Genomic DNA, 14,569 nt, shown 5'->3' with positions numbered 1-14,569 from the left:
CAGAGCCTTTGGCGACAGTGACTTCCCTTGGTGACCTGTGAACAGAGCCTTTGGCGAGAGTGACTTCCCTTGGTGTCATGTGAACAGAGCCTTTGGTGACAGTGACTTCCCTTGGTGACCTGTGAACAGAGCCTTTGGCGACAGTGACTTCCTTTGGTGACCTGTGAACAGAGCCTTTGGTGACAGTGACTTCCCTTGGTGACCTGTGAGCAGAGCCTTTGGCGAGAGTGACTTCCTTTGGTGACCTGTGAACAGAGCCTTTGGTGACAGTGACTTCCCTTGGTGACCTGTGAACAGAGCCTTTGGTGAGAGTGACTTCCCTTAGTGACCTGTGAACAGAGCCTTTGGTGAGAGTGACTTCCCTTGGTGACCTGTGAACAGAGCCTTTGGCGAGAGTGACTTCCCTTGGTGACCTGTGAGCAGAGCCTTTGGTGACAGTGACTTCCCTTGGTGACCTGTGAGCAGAGCCTTTGGTGACAGTGACTGCCCTTGGTGACCTGTGAGGAGAGCCTTTGGTGAGAGTGACTTCCCTTGGTGACCTCTGAAGAGAGCCTTTGGTGACAGTGACTTCCCTTGGTGACCTGTGAGCAGAGCCTTTGGTGAGAGTGACTTTCCTTGGTGACCTGTGAACAGAGCCTTTGGTGAGAGTGACTTCCCTTGGTGACCTGTGAGGAGAGCCTTTGGTGACAGTGACTTCCCTTGGTAACCTGAGAACAGAGCCTTTGGCGACAGTGACTTCCCTTGGTGACCCGTGAGCAGAGCCTTTGGTGAGATGACTTCCCTTGGTGATCTGTGAACAGAACCTTTGGTGACAGTGACTTCCCTTGGTGATTTGTGAGCAGAGCCTTTGGCGACAGTGACTTCCCTTGGTGACCTGTGAACAGAGCCTTTGGTGAGAGTGACTTCCGTTGGTGACCTGAGAACAGAGCCTTTGGCGACAGTGACTTCCCTTGGTGACCTGTGAGCAGAGCCTTTGGGGAGAGTGACTTCCCGTGGTGACCTGTGAACAGAGCCTTTGGCGAGAGTGACTTCCCTTGGTGACCTGTGAACAGAGCCTTTGGCGAGAGTGACTTCCCTTGGTGACCTGTGAACAGAGCCTTTGGCGACAGTGACTTCCCTTGGTGACCTGTGAACAGAGCCTTTGGTGAGAGTGATTCCCTTGGTGACCTGTGAACAGAGCCTTTGGTGAGAGTGACTTCCCTTGGTGACCTGTGAGCAGAGCTTTTGGAGACAGTGACTTCCCTTGGTGACCTGTGAACAGAGCCTTTGGTGAGAGTGACTGCCCATGGTGACCTGTGAACAGAGCCTTTGGTGACAGTGACTTCCCTTGGTGACCTGTGAACAGAGCCTTTGGTGAGAGTGACTTCCCTTGGTGACCTGTGAACAGAGCCTTTGGTGACAGTGACTTTCCTTGGTGACCTATGAACAGAGCCTTTGGCGAGAGTGACTTCCCTTGGTGACCTGTTAGCAGAACCTTTGGTGAGAGTGACTTCCCTTGGTGACCTGTGAACAGAGCCTTTGGCGAGAGTGACTTCCCTTGGTGACCTGTGAACAGAACCTTTGTTGAGAGTGACTTCCCTTGGTGACCTGTGAGCAGAGCCTTTGGTGACAGTGACTTCCCTTGGTGACCTGTGAGCAGAACCTTTGGCGACAGTGACTTCCCTTGGTGACCTGTGAGCAGAACCTTTGGTGACAGTGACTTCCCTTGGTGACCTGTGAACAGAGCCTTTGGTGAGAGTGACTTCCCTTGGTGACCTGTGAGCAGAGCCTTTGGCGACAGTGACTTTCCTTGGTGACCTGTGAGCAGAGCCTTTGGCGACAGTGACTTTCCTTGGTGACCTGTGAGCAGAGCCTTTGGTGACAGTGACTTCCCTTGGTGACCTGTGAACAGAGCCTTTGGTGAGAGTGACTTCCCTTGGTGACCTGTGAGCAGAGCTTTTGGTGACAGTGACTTCCCTTGGTGACCTGTGAACAGAGCCTTTGGTGAGAGTGACTGCCCTTGGTGACCTGTGAACAGAGCCTTTGGTGAGAGTGACTTCCCTTGGTGACCTGTGAGGAGAGCCTTTGGTGACAGTGACTTCCCTTGGTAACCTGAGAACAGAGCCTTTGGCGATAGTGACTTCCCTTGGTGACCCGTGAGCAGAGCCTTTGGTGAGATGACTTCCCTTGGTGATCTGTGAACAGAACCTTTGGTGACAGTGACTTCCCTTGGTGATTTGTTAGCAGAGCCTTTGGCGACAGTGACTTCCCTTGGTGACCTGTGAACAGAACCTTTGGTGAGAGTGACTTCCGTTGGTGACCTGAGAACAGAGCCTTTGGCGACAGTGACTTCCCTTGGTGACCTGGGAACAGAGCCTTTGGCAACAGTGACTTTTTTGGTGACCTGTGAACAGAGCCTTTGGTGACAGTGACTTCCCTTGGTGACCTGTGAGCAGAGCCTTTGGCGACAGTGACTTCCCTTGGTGACTTGTGAACAGAGCCTTTGGTGAGAGTGACTTCCCTTGGTGACCTGTGAACAGAGCCTTTGGTGAGAGTGACTTCCCTTGGTGACCTGTGAGTAGAGCCTTTGGTGAGAGTGACTTTCCTTGGTGACCTGTGAACAGAGCCTTTGGTGACAGTGACTTCCCTTGGTGACCTGTGATCAGAGCCTTTGGCGACAGTGACTTCCCTTGGTGACCTGTGAACAGAGCCTTTGGTGAGAGTGACTTCCCTTGGTGACCTGTGAGCAGAGCCTTTGGCGAGAGTGACTTCCCTTGGTGACCTGTGAACAGAACCTTTGGTGAGAGTGACTTCCCTTGGTGACCTGTGAGCAGAGCCTTTGGGGACAGTGACTTCCCTTGGTGACCTGTGAGCAGAGCCTTTGGTGACAGTGACTTCCCTTGGTGACCTGTGAACAGAATCTTTGGCGAGAGTGACTTCCCTTGGTGACCTGTGAACAGAGCCTTTGGTGAGAGTGACTTCCCTTGGTGACCTGTGAGCAGTGCCTTTGGTGACAGTGACTTCCCTTGGTGACCCGTGAGCAGAGCCTTTGGCGACATTGACTTCCCTTGGTGACCTGTGAGCACAACCTTTGGTGAGAGTGACTTTCCTTGGTGACCTGTGAACAGAGCCTTTGGTGAGAGTGACTTCCCTTGGTTACCTGTGAGCAGAGCCTTTGGTGACAGTGACTTCCCTTGGTGACCTGTGAACAGAGCCTTTGCTGAGAGTGACTGCCCTTGGTTACCTGTGAACCGAGCCTTTGTTGAGAGTGACTTCCCTTGGTGACCTGTGAACAGAGCCTTTGGGGACAGTGACTTCCCTTGGTGACCTGTGAACACAGCCTTGGTGACAGTGACTTCCCTTGGTGACCTGTGAGCAGAGCCTTTGGCGAGAGTGATTTCCCTTGGTGACCTGTCAGCAGAGCCTTTGGCGACAGTGACTTCCCTTGGTGACCTGTGAGCAGAGCCTTTGGCGACAGTGACTTTCCTTGGTGACCTGTGAGCAGAGCCTTTGGTGACAGTGACTTCCCTTGGTGACCTGTGAGCAGAGCCTTTGGTGAGAGTGACTTCCCTTGGTGACCTGTGAGGAGAGCCTTTGGTGACAGTGACTTCCCTTGGTGACCTGTGAACAGAGCCTTTGGTCAGAGTGACTTCCCTTGGTGACCTGTGAGTAGAGCCTTTGGTGAGAGTGACTTTCCTTGGTGACCTGTGAACAGAGCCTTTGGTGACAGTGACTTCCCTTGGTGACCTGTGATCAGAGCCTTTGGCGACAGTGACTTCCCTTGGTGACCTGTGAACAGAGCCTTTGGTGAGATTGACTTCCCTTGGTGACCTGTGAGCAGAGCCTTTGGCGAGAGTGACTTCCCTTTGTGACCTGTGAACAGAACCTTTGGTGAGAGTGACTTCCCTTGGTGACCTGTGAGCAGAGCCTTTGGGGACAGTGACTTCCCTTGTTGACCTGTGAGCAGAGCCTTTGGTGACAGTGACTTCCCTTGGTGACCTGTGAACAGAATCTTTGGCGAGAGTGACTTCCCTTGGTGACCTGTGAACAGAGCCTTTGGTGAGAGTGAATTCCCTTGGTGACCTGTGAGCAGTGCCTTTGGTGACAGTGACTTCCCTTGGTGAACCGTGAGCAGAGCCTTTGGCGACATTGACTTCCCTTGGTGACCTGTGAGCACAACCTTTGGTGAGAGTGACTTTCCTTGGTGACCTGTGAACAGAGCCTGTGGTGAGAGTGACTTCCCTTGGTGACCTGTGAGCAGAGCCTTTGGTGACAGTGACTTCCCTTGGTGACCTGTGAACAGAGCCTTTGCTGAGAGTGACTGCCCTTGGTGACCTGTGAACAGAGCCTTTGTTGAGAGTGACTTCCCTTGGTGACCTGTGAACAGAGCCTTTGGTGACAGTGACTTCCCTTGGTGACCTGTGAACAGAGGCTTTGGGGACAGTGACTTCCCTTGGTGACCTGTGAACACAGCCTTGGTGACAGTGACTTCCCTTGGTGACCTGTGAGCAGAGCCTTTGGCGAGAGTGATTTCCCTTGGTGACCTGTGAGCAGAGCCTTTGGCGACAGTGACTTCCCTTGGTGACCTGTGAGCAGAGCCTTTGGCGACAGTGACTTTTCTTGGTGACCTGAGAGCAGAGCCTTTGGTGACAGTGACTTCCCTTGGTGACCTGTGAGCAGAGCCTTTGGTGAGAGTGACTTCCCTTGGTGACCTGTGAGGAGAGCCTTTGGTGACAGTGACTTCCCTTGGTGACCTGAGAACAGAGCCTTTGGCGACAGTGACTTCCCTTGGTGACCTGTGAGCAGAGCCTTTGATGACAGTGACTTTCCTTGGTGACCTCTGAGCAGAGCCTTTGGTGACAGTGACTTCCCTTGGTGATTTGTGAGCAGAGCCTTTGGCGACAGTGACTTCCCTTGGTGACCTGTGAACAGAGCCTTTGGTGAGAGTGACTTCCGTTGGTGACCTGAGAACAGAGCCTTTGGCGACAGTGACTTCTCTTGGTGACCTGGGAACAGAGCCTTTGGCAACAGTGACTTTCCTTGGTGACCTGTGAACAGAGCCTTTGGTGACAGTGACTTCCCTTGGTGACCTGTGAGCAGAGCCTTTGGCGACAGTGACTTCCCTTGGTGATCTGTGAACAGAGCCTTTGGTGAGAGTGACTTCCCTTGGTGACCTGTGAACAGAGCCTTTGGTGACAGTGACTTCCCTTGGTGACCTGTGAGCAGAGCCTTTGGTGAGAGTGACTTTTCTAGGTGACTTGTGAACAGAGCCTTTGGTGACAGTGACTTCCCTTGGTGACCTGTGAGCAGAGCCTTTGGCGACAGTGACTTCCCTTGGTGACCTGTGAACAGAGCCTTTGGTGACAGTGACTTCCCTTGGTGACCTGTGAACAGAGCCTGTGGCGAGAGTGACTTCCCTTGGTGACCTGTGAGTAGAGCCTTTGGTGACAGTGACTTCCCTTGGTGACCTGTGAACAGAACCTTTGGCGACAGTGACTTCCCTTGGTGACCTGTGAGCAGAGCCTTTGGCGACAGTGACTTCCCTTGGTGACCTGTGAATAGAGCCTTTGGTGAGAGTGACTTCCCTTGGTGACCTGTGAGCAAAGCCTTTGGTGAGAGTGACTTCCCTTGGTGACCTGTGAACAGAGCCTTTGGCGAGAGTGACTTCCCTTGGTGACCTGTGAGCAGAGCCTTTGGTGAGAGTGACTTCCCTTGGTGACCTGTGAGCAGAGCCTTTGGTGACAGTGACTTCCCTTGGTGACCTGTGAACAGAGCCTTTGGTGAGAGTGACTTCCCTTGGTGACCTGTGAGCAGAGCCTTTGGCGACAGTGACTTCCCTTGGTGACCTGTGAACAGAGCCTTTGGCGAGAGTGACTTCCCTTGGTGACCTGTGAACAGAGCCTTTGGCGACAGTGACTTCCCTTGGTGACCTGTGAACAGAGCCTTTGGCGACAGTGACTTCCCTTGGTGACCTGTGAACAGAGCCTTTGGCGAGAGTGACTTCCCTTGGTGTCATGTGAACAGAGCCTTTGGTGACAGTGACTTCCCTTGGTGACCTGTGAACAGAGCCTTTGGCGACAGTGACTTCCTTTGGTGACCTGTGAACAGAGCCTTTGGTGACAGTGACTTCCCTTGGTGACCTGTGAGCAGAGCCTTTGGCGAGAGTGACTTCCTTTGGTGACCTGTGAACAGAGCCTTTGGTGACAGTGACTTCCCTTGGTGACCTGTGAACAGAGCCTTTGGTGAGAGTGACTTCCCTTGGTGACCTGTGAACAGAGCCTTTGGTGAGAGTGACTTCCCTTGGTGACCTGTGAACAGAGCCTTTGGCGAGAGTGACTTCCCTTGGTGACCTGTGAGCAGAGCCTTTGGTGACAGTGACTTCCCTTGGTGACCTGTGAGCAGAGCCTTTGGTGACAGTGACTGCCCTTGGTGACCTGTGAGGAGAGCCTTTGGTGAGAGAGACTTCCCTTGGTGACCTGTGAACAGAGCCTTTGGTGACAGTGACTTCCCTTGGTGACCTGTGAGCAGAGCCTTTGGTGAGAGTGACTTCCCTTGGTGACCTGTGAGCAGAACCTTTTGTGAGAGTGACTTTCCTTGGTGACCTGTGAGCAGAGCCTTTGGCGAGAGTGACTTCCCTTGGTGACCTGTGAGCAGAACCTTTGGTGAGAGTGACTTCCCTTGGTGACCTGTGAGCAGAAACTTTGGCGACAGTGACTTCCCTTGGTGACCTGTGAGCAGAACCTTTGGTGAGAGTGACTTCCCTTGGTGACCTGTGAGCAGAGCCTTTGGTGAGAGTGACTGCCCTTGGTGACCTGTGAACAGAGCCTTTGGCGACAGTGACTTCCCTTGGTGACCTGTGAGCAGAGCCTTTGGTGACAGTGACTTCCCTTGGTGACCTGTGAGCAGAGCCTGTGGTGAGAGTGACTTCCCTTGGTGACCTGTGAACAGAGCCTTTGGCGAGAGTGACTTCCCTTGGTGACCTGTGAGCAGAACCTTTGGTGAGAGTGACTTTCCTTGGTGACCTGTGAACAGAGCCTTTGGTGAGAGTGACTCCCCTTGGTGACCTGTGAGCAGAGCCTTTGGTGACAGTGACTTCCCTTGGTGACCTGTGAGCAGAGCCTTTGGTGACAGTGACTTCCCTTGGTGACCTGTGAGGAGAGCCTTTGGTGAGAGTGACTTTCCTTGGTGACCTGTGCACAGAGCCTTTGGCGACAGTGACTTCCCTTGGTGACCTGTGAGCAGAGCCTTTGGCGACAGTGACTTCCCTTGGTGACCTGTGAGCAGAGCCTTTGGCGACAGTGACTTTTTTTGGTGACCTGTGAGCAGAGCCTTTGGTGACAGTGACTTCCCTTGGTGACCTGTGAGCAGAGCCTTTGGTGAGAGTGACTTCCCTTGGTGACCTGTGAGCAGAGCCTTTGGTGACAGTGACTTCCCTTGGTGACCTGAGAACAGAGCCTTTGGCGACAGTGACTTCCCTTGGTGACCCGTGAGCAGAGCCTCTGGTGAGATGACTTCCCTTGGTGATCTGTTAACAGAGCCTTTGGCGACAGTGACTTCCCTTGGTGACCCGTGAGCAGAGCCTCTGGTGAGATGACTTCCCTTGGTGATCTGTTAACAGAACCTTTGGTGACAGTGACTTCCCTTGGTGATTTGTGAGCAGAGCCTTTGGCGACAGTGACTTCCCTTGGTGATCTGTGAACAGAGCCTTTGGTGAGAGTGACTTCCGTTGGTGACCTGAGAACAGAGCCTTTGGCGACAGTGACTTCCCTTGGTGACCTGGGAACAGAGCCTTTGGCAACAGTGACTTTTTTTGGTGACCTGTGAACAGAGCCTTTGGTGACAGTGACTTCCCTTGGTGACCTGTGAGCAGAGCCTTTGGCGACAGTGACTTCCCTTGGTGACCTGTGAACAGAGCCTTTGGTGAGAGTGACTTTCCTTGGTGACCTGTGAACAGAGCCTTTGGTTACAGTGACTTCCATTGGTGACCTGTGAGCAGAGCCTTTGGCGACAGTGACTTCCCTTGGTGACCTGTTTGCAGAGCCTTTGGTGACAGTGACTTCCCTTGGTGACCTGTGTACAGAATCTTTGGCGAGAGTGACTTCCCTTGGTGACCTGTGAACAGAGCCTTTGGTGAGAGTGACTTCCCTTGGTGACCTGTGAGCAGAGCCTTTGGTGACAGTGACTTCCCTTGGTGACCCGTGAGCAGAGCCTTTGGCGACAGTGACTTCCCTTGGTGACCTGTGAGCACAACCTTTGGTGAGAGTGACTTTCCTTGGTGACCTGTGAACAGAGCCTTTGGTGAGAGTGACTTCCCTTGGTGACCTGTGAGCAGAGCCTTTGGTGACAGTGACTTCCCTTGGTGACCTGTGAACAGAGCCTTTGCTGAGAGTGACTGCCCTTGGTGACCTGTGAACAGAGCCTTTGGTGAGAGTGTCTTCCCTTGGTGACCTGTGAACAGAGCCTTTGGTGACAGTGACTTCCCTTGGTGACCTGTGAACAGAGCCTGTGGGGACAGTGACTTCCCTTGGTGACCTGTGAACACAGCCTTGGTGACAGTGACTTCCCTTGGTGACCTGTGAGCAGAGCCTTTGGCGAGAGTGATTTCCCTTGGTGACCTGTGAGCAGAGCCTTTGGCGACAGTGACTTCCCTTGGTGACCTGTGAGCAGAGCCTTTGGCGACAGTGACTTTCCTTGGTGACCTGTGAGCACAGCCTTTGGTGACAGTGACTTCCCTTGGTGACCTGTGAGCAGAGCCTTTGGTGAGAGTGACTTCCCTTGGTGACCTGTGAGCAGAGCCTTTGGTGACAGTGACTTCCCTTGGTGACCTGAGAACAGAGCCTTTGGCGACAGTGACTTCCCTTGGTGACCTGTGAGCAGAGCCTTTGATGACAGTGACTTCCCTTGGTGACCTGTGAGCAGAGCCTTTGGTGACAGTGACTTCCCTTGGTGATTTGTGAGCAGAGCCTTTGGCGACAGTGACTTCCCTTGGTGACCTGTGAACAGAGCCTTTGGTGACAGTGACTTCCCTTGGTGACCTGTGAACAGAGCCTTTGGTGAGAGTGACTTCCCTTGGTGACCTGTGAACAGAGCCTTTGGTGAGAGTGACTTCCGTTGGTGACCTGAGAACAGAGCCTTTGGCGACAGTGACTTCTCTTTGTGACCTGGGAACAGAGCCTTTGGCAACAGTGACTTTCCTTGGTGACCTGTGAACAGAGCCTTTGGTGACAGTGACTTCCCTTGGTGACCTGTGAGCAGAGCCTTTGGCGACAGTGGCTTCCCTTGGTGACCTGTGAACAGAGCCTTTGGCGACAGTGACTTCCCTTGGTGACCTGTGAACAGAGCCTTTGGTGACAGTGACTTCCCTTGGTGACCTGTGAGCAGAGCCTTTGGTGAGAGTGACTTTCCTTGGTGACCTGTGAACAGAGGCTTTGGTGACAGTGACTTCCCTTGGTGACCTGTGAGCAGAGCCTTTGGCGACAGTGACTTCCCTTGGTGACCTGTGAACAGAGCCTTTGGTGACAGTGACTTCCCTTGGTGACCTGTGAGCAGAGCCTTTGGCGACAGTGACTTCCCTTGGTGACCTGTGAGCAGAGCCTTTAGCGACAGTGACTTCCCTTGGTGACCTGTTTGCAGAGCCTTTGGTGACAGTGACTTCCCTTGGTGACCTGTGTACAGAATCTTTGGCGAGAGTGACTTCCCTTGGTGACCTTTGAACAGAGCCTTTGGAGAGAGTGACTTCCCTTGGTGACCTGTGAGCAGAGCCTTTGGTGACAGTGACTTCCCTTGGTGACCCGTGAGCAGAGCCTTTGGCGACAGTGACTTCCCTTGGTGACCTGTGAGCACAACCTTTGGTGAGAGTGACTTTCCTTGGTGACCTGTGAACATAGCCTTTGGTGAGAGTGACTTCCCTTGGTGACCTGTGAGCAGAGCCTTTGGTGACAGTGACTTCCCTTGGTGACCTGTGAACAGAGCCTTTGCTGAGAGTGACTGCCCTTGGTGACCTGTGAACAGAGCCTTTGGTGAGAGTGTCTTCCCTTGGTGACCTGTGAACAGAGCCTTTGGTGACAGTGACTACCCTTGGTGACCTGTGAACAGAGCCTTTGGGGACAGTGACTTCCCTTGGTGACCTGTGAACACAGCCTTGGTGACAGTGACTTCCCTTGGTGACCTGTGAGCAGAGCCTTTGGCGAGAGTGATTTCCCTTGGTGACCTGTGAGCAGAGCCTTTGGAGACAGTGACTTCCCTTGGTGACCTGTGAGCAGAGCCTTTGGCGACAGTGACTTTCCTTGGTGACCTGTGAGCACAGCCTTTGGTGACAGTGACTTCCCTTGGTGACCTGTGAGCAGAGCCTTTGGTGAGAGTGACTTCCCTTGGTGACCTGTGAGCAGAGCCTTTGGTGACAGTGACTTCCCTTGGTGACCTGAGAACAGAGCCTTTGGCGACAGTGACTTCCCTTGGTGACCTGTGAGCAGAGCCTTTGATGACAGTGACTTCCCTTGGTGACCTGTGAGCAGAGCCTTTGGTGACAGTGACTTCCCTTGGTGATTTGTGAGCAGAGCCTTTGGCGACAGTGACTTCCCTTGGTGACCTGTGAACAGAGCCTTTGGTGACAGTGACTTCCCTTGGTGACCTGTGAACAGAGCCTTTGGTGAGAGTGACTTCCCTTGGTGACCTGTGAACAGAGCCTTTGGTGAGAGTGACTTCCGTTGGTGACCTGAGAACAGAGCCTTTGGCGACAGTGACTTCTCTTTGTGACCTGGGAACAGAGCCTTTGGCAACAGTGACTTTCCTTGGTGATCTGTGAGCAGAGCCTTTGGTGAGAGTGACTTTCCTTGTTGACCTGTGAACAGAGCCTTTGGTGGCAGTGACTTCCCTTGGTGACCTGTGACCAGAGCCTTTGGTGACAGTGACTTCCCTTGGTGACCTGTGAGCAGAACCTTTGGCGACAGTGACTTCCCTTGGTGATCTGTGAGCAGAACCTTTGGTGACAGTGACTTCCCTTGGTGACCTGAGAACAGAGCCTTTGGTGACAGTGACTTCCCTTGGTGACCTGTGAGCAGAGCCTTTGGTGAGAGTGACTTCCCTTGGTGACCTGTGAACAGAGCCTTTGGCGACAGTGACTTCCCTTGGTGACCTGAGAACAGAGCCTTTGGTGACAGTGACTTCCCTTGGTGACCCGTGAGCAGAGCCTTTGGTGAGACGACTTCCCTTGGTGATCTGTGAACAGAACCTTTGGTGACAGTGACTTCCCTTGGTGATTTGTGAGCAGAGCCTTTGGCGACAGTGACTTCCCTTGGTGACCTGTGAACAGAGCCTTTGGTGAGAGTGACTTCCGTTGGTGACCTGAGAACAGAGCCTTTGGCGACAGTGACTTCCCTTGGTGACCTGGGAACAGAGCCTTTGGCAACAGTGACTTTTTTTGGTGACCTGTGAACAGAGCCTTTGGTGAGAGTGACTTCCCTTGGTGACCTGTGAGCAGAGCCTTTGGCGACAGTGACTTCCCTTGGTGACCTGTGAACAGAGCCTTTGGTGAGAGTGACTTCCCTTGGTGACCTGTGAACAGAGCCTTTGGTGACAGTGACTTCCCTTGGTGACCTGTGAGCAGAGCCTTTGGTGAGAGTGACTTTCCTTGGTGATCTGTGAACAGAGCCTTTGGTGACAGTGACTTCCCTTGGTGATCTGTGAGCAGAGCCTTTGGTGAGAGTGACTTCCCTTGGTGACCTGTGAACAGAGCCTTTGGTGACAGTGACTTCCCTTGGTGACCTGTGAACAGAGCCTTTGGCGAGAGTGACTTCCCTTGGTGACCTGTGAGTAGAGCCTTTGGTGACAGTGACTTCCCTTGGTGACCTGTGAACAGAACCTTTGGCGACAGTGACTTCCCTTGGTGACCTGTGAGCAGAGCCTTTGGTGAGAGTGACTTCCCTTGGTGACCTCTGAGCAGAACCTTTGGTGACAGTGACTTCCCTTGGTGACCCGTGAGCAGAGCCTTTGGTGACAGTGACTTCCCTTGGTGACCTGTGAACAGAGCCTTTGGTGACATTGACTTCCCTTGGTGTCCCGTGAGCAGAGCCTTGGGCGACAGTGACTTCCCTTGGTGACCTGTGAAAGGAACCTTTGGCGACAGTGACTTCCCTTGGTGACCTGTGAACAGAGCCTTTGGTGACAGTGACTTCCCTTGGTGACCTGTGAGCAGAGCCTTTGGCGAGAGTGACTTCCCTTGGTGACCTGTGAACAGAGCCTTTGGTGAGAGTGACTTCCCTTGGTGACCTGTGAGCAGAGCCTTTGGCGACAGTGACTTCCCTTGGTGACCTGTGAGCAGAGCCTTTGGTGACAGTGACTACCCTTGGTGACCTGTGAACAGAGCTTTTGGCGACAGTGACTTCCCTTGGTGACCTGTGAGCAGAGCCTTTGGTGAGAGTGACTTCCCTTGGTGACCTGTGAGCAGAGCCTTTGGTGAGAGTGACTTCCCTTGGTGACCTGTGAACAGAGCTTTTGGCGACAGTGACTTCCCTTGGTGACCTGTGAGCAGAGCCTTTGGCGACAGTGACTTCCCTTGGTGACCTGTGAGCAGAGCCTTTGGTGACAGTGACTTCCCTTGGTGACCTGTGAGCAGAGCCTTTGGTGAGAGTGACTTTCCTTGGTGACCTGTGAACAGAGCCTTTGGTGACAGTGACTTCCCTTCGTGACCTGTGAGCAGAGCCTTTGGTGAGAGTGACTTCCCTTTGTGACCTGTGAGCAGAGCCTTTGGTGAGAGTGACTTCCCTTGGTGACCTGTGAACAGAGCCTTTGGCGACAGTGACTTCCCTTGGTGACCTGAGAACAGAGCCTTTGGTGACAGTGACTTCCCTTGGTGACCTGTGAGCAGAGCCTTTGGTGAGAGTGACTTCCCTTTGTGACCTGTGAGCAGAGCCTTTGGTGAGAGTGACTTCCCTTGGTGACCTGTGAACAGAGCCTTTGGCGACAGTGACTTCCCTTGGTGACCTGAGAACAGAGCCTTTGGTGACAGTGACTTCCCTTGGTGACCTGTGAGCAGAGCCTTTGGTGAGAGTGACTTCCCTTGGTGACCTGTGAACAGAGCCTTTGGCGACAGTGACTTCCCTTGGTGACCTGAGAACAGAGCCTTTGGCGACAGTGACTTCCCTTGGTGACCCGTGAGCAGAGCCTTTGGTGAGACGACTTCCCTTGGTGATCTGTGAACAGAACCTTTGGTGACAGTGACTTCCCTTGGTGATTTGTGAGCAGAGCCTTTGGCGACAGTGACTTCCCTTGGTGACCTGTGAACAGAGCCTTTGGTGAGAGTGACTTCCGTTGGTGACCTGAGAACAGAGCCTTTGGCGACAGTGACTTCCCTTGGTGACCTGGGAACAGAGCCTTTGGCAACAGTGACTTTTTTTGGTGACCTGTGAACAGAGCCTTTGGTGAGAGTGACTTCCCTTGGTGACCTGTGAGCAGAGCCTTTGGCGACAGTGACTTCCCTTGGTGACCTGTGAACAGAGCCTTTGGTGAGAGTGACTTCCCTTGGTGACCTGTGAACAGAGCCTTTGGTGACAGTGACTTCCCTTGGTGACCTGTGAGCAGAGCCTTTGGTGAGAGTGACTTTCCTTGGTGACCTGTGAACAGAGCCTTTGGTGACAGTGACTTCCCTTGGTGATCTGTGAGCAGAGCCTTTGGTGAGAGTGACTTCCCTTGGTGACCTGTGAACAGAGCCTTTGGTGACAGTGACTTCCCTTGGTGACCTGTGAACAGAGCCTTTGGCGAGAGTGACTTCCCTTGGTGACCTGTGAGTAGAGCCTTTGGTGACAGTGACTTCCCTTGGTGACCTGTGAACAGAACCTTTGGCGACAGTGACTTCCCTTGGTGACCTGTGAGCAGAGCCTTTGGTGAGAGTGACTTCCCTTGGTGACCTGTGAGCAGAACCTTTGGTGACAGTGACTTCCCTTGGTGACCCGTGAGCAGAGCCTTTGGTGACAGTGACTTCCCTTGGTGACCTGTGAACAGAGCCTTTGGTGACATTGACTTCCCTTGGTGTCCCGTGAGCAGAGCCTTGGGCGACAGTGACTTCCCTTGGTGACCTGTGAAAGGAACCTTTGGCGACAGTGACTTCCCTTGGTGACCTGTGAACAGAGCCTTTGGTGACAGTGACTTCCCTTGGTGACCTGTGAGCAGAGCCTTTGGCGAGAGTGACTTCCCTTGGTGACCTGTGAACAGAGCCTTTGGTGAGAGTGACTTCCCTTGGTGACCTGTGAGCAGAGCCTTTGGCGACAGTGACTTCCCTTGGTGACCTGTGAGCAGAGCCTTTGGTGACAGTGACTACCCTTGGTGACCTGTGAACAGAGCTTTTGGCGACAGTGACTTCCCTTGGTGACCTGTGAGCAGAGCCTTTGGTGAGAGTGACTTCCCTTGGTGACCTGTGAGCAGAGCCTTTGGTGAGAGTGACTTCCCTTGGTGACCTGTGAACAGAGCCTTTGGTGAGAGTGACTTCCCTTGGTGACACGTGAGCAGAGCCTTTTGCGACAGTGACTTCCCTTGGTGACCTGTGAGCAGAGCCTTTGGTGACAGTGACTTCCCTTGGTGACCTGTGAACAGAGCC

The sequence above is a fragment of the Ictidomys tridecemlineatus genome, chromosome 8, assembly GCF_052094955.1.
Source record: "Ictidomys tridecemlineatus isolate mIctTri1 chromosome 8, mIctTri1.hap1, whole genome shotgun sequence".
In the NCBI taxonomy this organism is placed as follows: Eukaryota; Metazoa; Chordata; class Mammalia; order Rodentia; family Sciuridae; genus Ictidomys; species Ictidomys tridecemlineatus.
Note: the sequence above shows the minus strand (reverse complement) of the source record.